At 32.1% G+C, this 11,037-nt stretch overlaps 2 long non-coding RNA genes across 2 annotated transcripts in view; both read left to right on the forward strand.

Moving 5' to 3' along the window:
- LOC106299794 overlaps positions 1 to 3,604 on the forward strand; it is a 6,568-nt gene extending 2,964 nt beyond the window's left edge. Inside the window, exons 3-4 of the long non-coding RNA XR_001261880.1 lie at positions 594 to 703; positions 3,225 to 3,604. This is a non-coding gene — a long non-coding RNA (uncharacterized LOC106299794). The remainder of the gene's footprint in view (positions 1 to 593; positions 704 to 3,224) is intronic.
- Positions 3,605 to 5,452: 1,848 nt separating this feature from the next.
- LOC106298996 lies at positions 5,453 to 6,975 on the forward strand. Its single transcript, XR_001261636.1, has 2 exons — positions 5,453 to 6,099; positions 6,745 to 6,975. It is a non-coding gene; the product is annotated as an uncharacterized LOC106298996 (long non-coding RNA).
- The last annotated feature ends 4,062 nt before the right edge of the window (positions 6,976 to 11,037 follow it).

Below are 11,037 nucleotides of genomic sequence, written 5' to 3' on the forward strand. Positions count from 1 at the left end.
ATAAATCAAAAACAGATCCTTGTTTGACTTACACCCACGGCTTGATTTTCCCTTTGCTGCCTCTAAAGGAAACTTATTACCCACGGCTTAAAAAAGTCTTTTAAGAGAAGAAGAGACTTTACTAACCCACGGCTTAAGAAGGATTTGTTTTTGATTATTTGGATGGAATGGATTACAACAACCAATGGTTAAGAAAGTCTTTAAGACAAAAGACTAATAAAATCAAAAACAGATCCTTATTTTACTTACCCACGGCTTGAGAAGATCCTGTTTTTGATTATCTGAATGGAAGGTGAAGAAAGTCTTTAAGACAAAAGACTAATAAAATCAAAAAAACAGATCCTTAAGATCCTGTTTTTGATTATTTGAATGGAAGGTGAAGAAAGTCTTTAAGACAAAAGACTAAAAAAATCAAAAACAGATCATTATTTTACTTACCCACGGCTTGAGAAGATCCTGTTTTTGATTATTTGAATGGAAGGTGAAGAAAGTCTTTAAGACAAAAGACTAATAAATTCAAAAACATATCCAAATGGTTAAAAATTCTTTAAATATCCAGTCTAAAACTAATTAATTTGATTTATTTTTTTCAGGTTTGTGCTTTAGGAGGTCTGAGGAGATTGCAAGTATAGCAGACTTCTGCGACAGGTAGTACATCTCTTGGAATTAGTTGAGTCTCTCACGTAGAGATATATTTTTGAAGGTATGTGAAACTTCTGTACTTATATGTCTGAGAAACTTTTTATTTGTGTTATCCACTAACCCTTCGTTATGTGATCAGGTTCCTGTAATTTTATAATTTAATTTTGGTCGTTGTATGAGTGTCCTGCATTTTGCATTCTGCATCATGTGTTTACAGTTCTGGATTCTGCACTCTGCATTCTGCATCATGTATTTACAGTTCTGGATTCTGCATCATTTCCTTACAGTTCTGCATTCTGATGTTTGCATTCTGCATCATGTCTTTACAGTTCTGCATTCAGCATATGCATGTCCTCAAATTATGCATCATGTATCATGTCTTTGCAATCTTATAGCTAAATTTGTATGTCTGAGAAATTATGTCATTTTGCGTCATAGTTTATATATACTTTTGATTATTGTTATATATTATCTAAGTGCTATTTACATGAGTTAGTTTTTAATGTACACTGAGCAAAAGATAGATTTGGTTGCGGTACTAGTGTTTATCTTTTAGTCTTATAGAGTTGATGGTTTTGGAAATCTTTTGAACCATTGGTGTATTTATTTAGCATGTGCAATAGATATTTCTTGATATCTCTATTATGTTCTTTTAATACTATATCTATGATTGATGTAAAAAAAAGGGTAAGAATTAGCAGAACTCCAATGTTGTCATCTCTTCTGTAGGTATGCATCATATGTGCTCTAATCTTCTAGGTTTTTAGGTAGGCTATATTCTATGCCTAAAATTTTATTTGGTTTCAAAAACCGTATATTTGCTATAATAGTGGTTAAACTTAGAAGTTCTTGACTCTCTAGGAGAGACATTTATGTAAAAAATTTCAGCTTCGTTTACTCTGAAGGCAATGTTTCAAGAAACTGTATAAATGATTGTTAATTTAAGGGTCGTTTTCCACTACATATTGTGCATTGTAGCTTGAGGTAATTTCAGTTTTAATCTCTTAATATTTTGCACCTGGTCTTGTGTATTATCTTACTCATATGTAACCTTCCAAGAAGATAATATTTATTGCTGCTTTTTTTTTGTTTAATATGGAAAATCTGAATTTCGGTGTTAGTTTTGTTGATTAAAAATGCTTTCTATGTCTTTTAAAGACTTCGTAAGATTATAGAATTAGATTTGGCATGTTCTCATTAGACATAGTTCTTGTAATTGGTTTGTTGCCTAAACCACTATTGGCCCTTTTTTGTTATGTCTGAATGTGATCTTTGGTTTTTTTTTTTGGTATGGTCACGGATAATACCATCTATACTTCTGATTTTTAAACCTTTTGTAATAGTTAGTGTGGTAAATTAATTATTTTGAAGAAATATATGTCTGTCTTAAACTATACCCAATAAAAGGTTCACTTATGTCATATCTATAACTGCTATGCGTGTGGATAATAGCTTTTCTAAAGTTACTTTGTAAATGCTTGGATTGTATGTAGTTTGAGAAGGCCATATAGTGTTGTTTTTATGAATGATTTTAAAGTGAATTTTGTTCTATGCTACGTAATGATTTAAGTTTACTGGATAAGGGATGTTTTACGCTATGTTTGCTTTGAACCCATGGATTGTTTTACTATTGTTAGAGCATGGTTTTTTCAAACTAGTATATAAATTTGTTTGATTCAAATTGACTCTCCAAATAATCTATTATCTGAATTTCATAATTTGACTTCAGTGGTTGCATCATAGACTGTTTTTAATTCACGATTTGATTAGTGGATATGTTCTATGTTTAAACTTGCATGCTTGATTTTATTGATTTTGGCCATCATTTGTGATTTTATTAAATCAAACACTTGAATCTATATATTCTTGAATGGAACCAACACGACTTACTTTTATTTATTTTTAGAGTGAGGTGAATAAGGACGGTGATGGATTTAGCTATCTGCCAAATTGAACTGTTCCCTGAATGAGTGTGATGTTTTTGGACTATGCTACCACTACAAGAATTCATTAAATTAGCTACGTACTGACCTACTGGCAAAGACATTTCCGTAGCCAGATTTTTTAACTACAGATATAGCAATAGAACACATAATTTTAACTTTGTAGCTAAATCTGTGGCTAACTGTAGCAATCCGTAACTATATAGCTAGAGACGGATTCTATTGGTCGTCTATAGCTAAATAGCTACGCAATAACTAGAAATAAGTGGTTGTTATAACTGTTCCATTTAGCAACGACTAGCTACAATCGTTTTTATTGCTAATTATTATCAATGTTTATATTCTCACCATTTCATTGCTTTGACACAATACTATATATATATATATATATATATATATATATACAAGATAATAGAAATTATAATATTTTGTGTGTATATATATAAGAATATCGATTAATTTTCAACATAAATACCATTTATGTTTTAAAATAATTTTTTAATCCACACATTGAAAAATAACACTAGTAGTGTAGTAAAACTAACGGTTAGACACATGTTGTTTTAAGATTATTCACATATACTAATTGTTCAGAATTACAATCATATTGATCTACCGATTGTGGTTTTTTCTTGTCAGACTCATTTGGAGAGGGATGTGATAAACCTGACTGGAATTGTTAACTTGATGTTCCAACAACTCACTGCTTTGTGTGAAGCTAGAGAAGTCACAGTACTTGAGGCTTGCCAATCAGCTAATCCATCTCCCCAACCCAACACACATACTTCTCCATTCGCATCTCCTAGCAACAACGAGGAGATTTGCCACGATTTAGCCATGTATTTTTTGTGATTATTTAATCTCGTTGTCACGATTTAATCATGTATTTTTCGTGACTATTTATGAAACAGCCACAAAATTTTGAGGTTATTTAAACCCTAGCCCCTAAATAGATTTAAACCTCTAAACCCTAAATGAAATCTTGAAACTCTAGTTTTAACCCAAATCATAATCACAACACTAAATATAATATTTTAAAACTTAAAAATTAAATCTTAACATAAGCTATCAATTTAATAATTTCAAAAAATAAATCTCAAAATTTACCCCTAACCCCATATATACTCAACTTAAAATTCATAAATATAATATTCTGTTACTCAGATCTAAAATCTTAAACAATAACTCCAAAAATATATTCCCAAAATTTAATCCAAACTTTAACTTAAACTCCAAACCCAAATCTAAACCTAAAATATTATACTCTAAACTTTAAACATACACATTATATCCCAAGTCATATATATATATCTAAACACTAAATCTTATATTCTTAAATTTAAAACACAAATCTTAAATATATATTAGAAATGTATCTTTTCGAAATATATTCTTAAATCTTACTCTCAACCCCAAACCCATGTACTCAAAACCTCATACCCCATATACTTAACCCCAAATCCTATATTCCAAACTCTAAACATTATATCAAAAACAACAAATATTCAATTTTACACTTTTAATTATAGAAATGATAAACCACAAAAAAATATAACAATCAATTTTGAACATAAATTAAATAATTATTTCTGAAAAGTCAAAACCTATTAAAAAGTGAAAATACGACGTAGCAAAGAGAAAACAAAACAAAAAGCTCAATCCAAGCCATTGAGCTCTCATTGGCTGATCAATTGGGGGTGGGGATAACCTTTTTTTAGTTTTGACCATTGATAACTCTAAATCTAAGGGTCACAAATAATCCGTCATTTAGTGAATATTTTCTCCTTTCTTCATGTGTGTTTCTTTCTTTCTTTTGTCACAGATCTTCTTCTGTTTCTGTGTCTTTCTTGTATGTCTGTATTTTTTTTTTTCCTCACAGATATCGTTCTATCTCTTCAGCATCAACATCTCAGATTAATCAATTTTTTCCTTTCTCACAGGTTTGCTAATCTTCATCTTCGTCAATACTATTGATACTTCTTTTTCTTGTTCCTCCTCCATTTCTCTTATTCTTCTTTCTTAATCATCATTTTTATGTCTAATGGATTCGTTTTTCGTGTACAAATCTGAAAAAAACGGAAACAGAAGTGATGAAACGGGAAGGAGAAGTGGTGGTGTGATGGCATTACAAATCGGAGGCACGAAACAGAAGCACGAGAAAGGACTTCTTCAGTTATAGTCATCGCTTCAGCCACTCCGCGAGTAACGAAGCCGGTGGCGAGGCATGGAAGAGCCATCGGAGGCACGAAACAGAAGCACGAGAAAGGACTTCTTCAGTTATAGTCATCGCTTCAGCCACTCCGCGAGTAACGAAGCCGGTGGCGAGGCGTGGAAGAGCAATGACGGAGCGTGGATGAGCCGGTGACGGAGCGTGGATGAGCCGGTGATGGAGCATGGATGAGCCGGTGACGGAGCATGGATGAGCCGGTGACGGAGTGTGTGACGGAGCGTGTGACAGAGCGCGTGATATATATGTCTATATATGTAAGATGTATATAAACCATATTTGTATTATAATTTTAATGAATTAATTCAAAAATGTTTTATGATTTTTTTTAAAATTTATTTATTTATATGACTATGACTTAGCTGAAGAAATATAGTAGCTAAACTCTGTAGCTATTTAGCGATAGAACACTTTGTAGCAATGCTGTTGCTATTGCGCTACAGAACACTCTGTAACCATGCCCTCGCTAATAGCTACAACTAGTTTCCTCGCAAAATCCGTCGCTAGCAAGCTACGGAATGGCGACAACACTCTCATTTAAGTTTGTTATCGTGTGGGCTTTTGATCGTAACTATGCTATTGGGCTTAATTTAGAGAGTGTTGTCGGCCCAGCCGGGCATACTTCTCGCTAACCCTAATCCGGAAAACATGTTTGTTCTTCGTTTCTGTTTGTTCGGCGGCTACAGTGATGATCGAGTTTCCTTGCTGTCTTGAAACGGATTGCGTTATGAATTCTATGTGTTTAATCCCATTAAAGACGGTGACGATCGAGCTTCCTCATGGTATTGCGTCGGCAAGGCGGTGAGCTTTTAGGTATAAATATGTCTGCATTTCTCTTCTGGAAATTGCGTTCTCTTCATTCATCTTCTATTCATAAGGCGTGGGAAGGTTTCACGACGGCGTCAGACGCTGATCTGATCGCTGAGCGGCAGATGTGGGCTGCGGTTGATCCTTACGCCAAGAACGAATGTTGTTTTGTCTTATGTTATTGTTGTTTCAGAATGAATGTTGTATGCCGCCAGAGACATGTGACATGGATGATGGTTGCCTAAATGCGACGTTTGGAGGGAGAACTTGAAATTATAAACCATTTGATTCTTGATTTTCTCGATACATGCTAGATTGAAGCATGTTTGTCTGAATATTTTTGTTCTAACTTTCCCAAGGAGTTTCTGATTCAGAAAATGAAGACCGTAAAGAGTACAAGGAGCATGCTGATAATTTCATGGAGATTATCAACCTTCTCCAAGACGAGATTTAAACACCTTCGTCTAGCTTCTTTATAAGGTTTGGTCTCAAGTAATGTTTATTATGTGTTTGATGCAATTCCTCATAGAGCATGAATAAGCGAAAATTGATTCTTTAGCTGAAGCTTTACGTTAATTGTAAATCGATTTAAATGCTTAAATAATTTTCTAACTGTTAATAATAAAACAAAACTATAAAGTTTGGTTCTGTTTGTCATTCTCTATTTTCTAAATTAACAAAACCAATCAGTGTATAGATCTGGTTTGACTCTGATCGTATAGTTATGTTGTTTTTTTTCTTCCTTTTTTCATGTGAAAATAACATTCATGGATGCCTCTGTCTCCTCTCGGTGGACATCCATGACCAAATCTGCAGATGCTACTCAAACGCTGAACTTACATTGAACTCACGCTGAAATCACTGCACAGTCATACATATATATATGCATGTCGCAGATATACAGACTCTCTAATGAGACTAGAGTTTAACATTTCTATATCAGGATCTGTGTAGAGCATATAACCCAAGAAGATGAGATTGAAAGATTGAAAATTATTTAACTAGCTGAAGCTTGATTCTTGGCTGAAGTTTTTGGTTAATGTGGCTAAATGCTTAGATGAACTTTCTAATTATTATCATTTGTTGTCTGAAACTTATGGGTTCTAAATCACGGTTGCATTGCAGGCTTAGAAGATTGGGTACATATAAGTCCGAGAAGCTAAAAACTATGGCCCTACTTAACATGTGATCTACTTTTATGCAACACAAGAAGTTGAACAGCAAAGTAGTCTCTGGAATAACTTTTGTATTATGTGTTTTTTTTATCAACGTATTGTGCTTTTATGTTTCAATATTTTCGGTTCAAGATGAAGTTTCAGTAAACTGCTAATAAATTAATACTCTCTGTAGAATTCATTTGGTTGATTTCCTTCGCTTCTAAAGTCAAGACGCAAGTATAATACCTTAAGACAATAATGTAGCTCCCGAGAACTGCTTCGATTTCAACGGATGCCCCTTCCCACCTAGGAAGAGATACTAACTTATGATTATAGCATATAATTTCGATTATACTAACTCCGAATTTTTAAGCTGTTCACCAGCCACTGAAGAGCAAGCAGCTTTTAGGTTTCTATAAATTTTCACCAATTGACTTACAAATTCCCTTCACCTGGCAAAGCAAGAAAATAGGAGCAGAGGATAACATTTTTTTTTCTGGTTCCATTATAGAATTGTGCAAAACAACAGCTTCTTTTGGTTAAGGAAAAACAAAAGACATACAAATCTTGATGGAGAAGCGATAAGTTGTCTTGCATGGTTATTACAATTTATTAATAAATCAGTAGCATTGATATGCAACCACATAGAGATTAGATTGCCGGATTTTTAACAAGAAAAACAAAAATATCATTGAGATATAGTGAACCGATATAAATATTATAGATCACTTCTCCCCTTTTTCTAAAAAAATGTAACTGATTTTTTTAATATTTTCATTTTTACACATTTTATAATCCAAATTTGTTGATAAAACATATTCGTGTTTTTGAGATATTGGTTATATAATTAGGTGCATTAAATGCTTAATTTAGTTTTTAACAGAATCTATATATATTTTTTAAAAATATGCATAATTATAAGAAAACTTGAGAGCATATTTTTTTTCAAGAAAAAAAATGAGACATCATATTTTAGCTACATTTTCATAAAATAATTTCAAAAATGTATAATACTTTTGGATAGTTTAAAATTTATTATAAATTAAATCAAATCATTATTAAATTATACTATTACCAAATATAGTTCCCGCTCGTAGGACGGACCAACTCTAGTTTTGTAATATTTTATTCTCTGCGTGCAAGATTGTCCAAGATATTACAATACCATTTAACTGTTATTATACTTTTTGAATTCCAAAATAGGTTCATATTTTTCTCTTTTATCTCTCCAAATAAACTAGCTGTTCCATAATTCTCTTTCTCTCCAAAGAAACTTTGTTTCCATCTCACTCATCAAATTCATTGATTTTGCAAGCTAGCACACTAGTTTTTCATGCTAGAACGTGCAACAGAATCACCTTTCCTCTCTTCAGCTCCCATCTATGCAACTCGCCGGTCAGATTCCTGAGTCTCTCAAGCTCTGTTGTAGTTTAAAATCACTAAATTCTTAGGAAAAGATCTTTCCGGTACGACTCCTTCTCAAATCTGCTTGTGACTTCCTGGTAATAAATTCTCTGGCTCGACCCTGCCACAGATCGCTGAGTTTAAATTCAAGAACGCTCTTGTTTTAGTGACGACAAGGTCTGAGGTTTGGTTCCTTCTGTATTAAGCCGGTTAGATCGTCTTTCTTTGGCTGGGAACAATCTCTCTGGTATGATTCTGTTTGAGCTGTCTCGTTTTGGAGAAGATGATTTTGTCGCAAATAACGGTCTCGCGATTAAATTGCGGAGGATGTTGGGTTTTGATGGTGGTTATGATTAAAGTGCTTGTGGTGGAAGAAGCTGTTAGATGTTATTCTTGTTGGATAGACATTTACATTATTGTCGAGACAATACAAACTTTAACCAGATATTGTTTTACGTAGATGTTAAAGACAGTTGAAAGAACCTGTACATAGAAGGAAATCATTTTATTTACACGGGTTATAAATAAGTAAATTGAAACGTAAGCTGTGTTAGATGGCTACAATAATTTTTGATGCATCGTCACAAACCCAAAATAATAGACAGTTATATAATTTATTAGTCAAGATACTTAATATTTTATCTCAAGTAACTCATTTTCTAAAAATGTAAGTATTATATTAGCTGTCCAACAATTTGATATGCACCAATGAACAAACATGCCTAAACATTATTTGTATGTTCATTTCATATGATATAGCTATGATCTTGATTCTTATGGTACCTAAGAATGTGATATACAGAATTCAAACATGTTTTATCCCAAATAACTTGTTTGTTAACTATGTAAATATTATATTAACCGTCTAATAATTTGATGTTACCAACAAATCAGTTTTTACACTAAGTTAACTCATTTTCTAACCGTGTATATATTATATTAAACGATCTGACGTTTCCAATAAATACATATACATAAGCATTATTAACATGTTCATTCAATATGTCACAGCTATGATCTTGACTTCTTAATCTTATGATATCAATTCTTGTTAGTATGTTCATTATTCATATTTTTATATCTCTTTGGAATTGATCCTTGAGATTTGTTGTTAAACGTCTAACCTTTTTTAGTGATATCTAACATTATTTTTAGCTGAGCTATGAAAGTTTTATCCGGATACCTACATTTTCAAGCATTTGTGTTTTTTTTTATTGAAGCTAATAATATGTTTGAAAAGATATAATTAAATGCTCATTTTCCCTTGTATATGATATCATTAATAGTTTAAAACTACAAGTAAATATCCGGCTACAGCAATGTGTTCTTATATAAATATAAAATTAGCCGTCCACTGCGTAAGTAGTACTACCTCCGTTCCCGAAAGTAAGATGTTTTAGATTTTTTTCTTGTTCCACAAAGATAGATTTTCTATATTGTTAAAGTACTTTTTTATACTTTTGAGAAACATTAATTGAGAATATTTGAATTGATTAAATTTAATTGGTGGAAAGTTATTGGAAAATGTATAATAAAGTAAAAAATAAAATAAATTATAAATATTTACTAAATTCTTAATAAGCGTGCATACTCTATAAAATCTCACTTTCAGGAACATACGGAGTATAAAATTAGCCTTCCCCCGTAGCCATCCATCTTTATAAGAACAAGTAAATAACGTGTTATCAATTTAAATATAAAATTAGCCGTCTACTCTTTGCTATAGCCATTCCTGTAAATATTTTCACAATACATAATCCAAACAGATCTCGAATTGTAACAACCATTAAAACAAACAATTCAAATCATTGAATAAGTACTAGAAACTAAAAGATTAAGTATGTAACAAAAATCTCTTCACAATGGATAAATGAAGAATTGGTGAAGGAAAAATAAATCTGCAACAACATGATGGAAAACATCATTGGTAGCTTAATATCATTAATGGAGGAAAGAAGACAAATCTTCCCATGAAGTTTAAAACAGTGAATATTCTGAACCCTCCGATGTACCACCTCCCGCTGATAAACATGCGTGGCAGCTTTGACGTCTGCGCATGTCTTTGCTTCTTCTGTGCCAAAAATTTGCTCCAACTCCATCTTCAAAGACCAATCCTTTGAAAGACTTAATCTTCGATTCACGCTAGGAAGCTACGAGATCGTTGTGACAACTCGTCATTGCCATGTCTATCTCAGTCGTAAAGTATTCCTTCACCATCTTGGAGAAAATCTTTGTAGGAAAAGAAAAGATGGTGGAGAAGAAATAAAAAAGCTACTTTTTTTTACATTCTCTCTCTCTCTCTCTTTCCAGAGATCTAATAAAATCGTTCACGTATCTTTTCAAATCTTTTTGATATTTTACAAAATCTATATGTCAGCTAATATCGTACAATAGGAATTGAGTTGAAAGTCGAACAGTCTACGGTGAAGGGCTGAAGTCGTCATTTCGCAACTATCTTTTCTATAATGAAACCTAACTTATACTGTTATCGGCATTTACCTAATTTCGTAGTTTTTTATGGGGTTTGAGCAAATTAGCTCTTTAATAAAGAGAAATTACCAATATTTTTATTACATTAAATTTAGACTAACAATATGTTACCTTATATTTTTTTAACAATATTTACCTTAATCAGTACAAAAATATATCAATATTAATGAAATGCAATTTTTCCTAATATTTACTCCTATAATTTTGATATCTAACAAACTAATTTTGTAATTAATCAAATTAATTATTAAAATTTTCTCTGTTATTTAATTAATCATACATATCATTTTACATATATAGATTTCCAGGCCATCTCACATATATATTGTTTGATCCATGCAAAATTATTTTTTGCTCATATCATTAA

Source organism: Brassica oleracea, chromosome C6 (assembly GCF_000695525.1).
Source record: "Brassica oleracea var. oleracea cultivar TO1000 chromosome C6, BOL, whole genome shotgun sequence".
NCBI lineage: Eukaryota > Viridiplantae > Streptophyta > Magnoliopsida > Brassicales > Brassicaceae > Brassica > Brassica oleracea.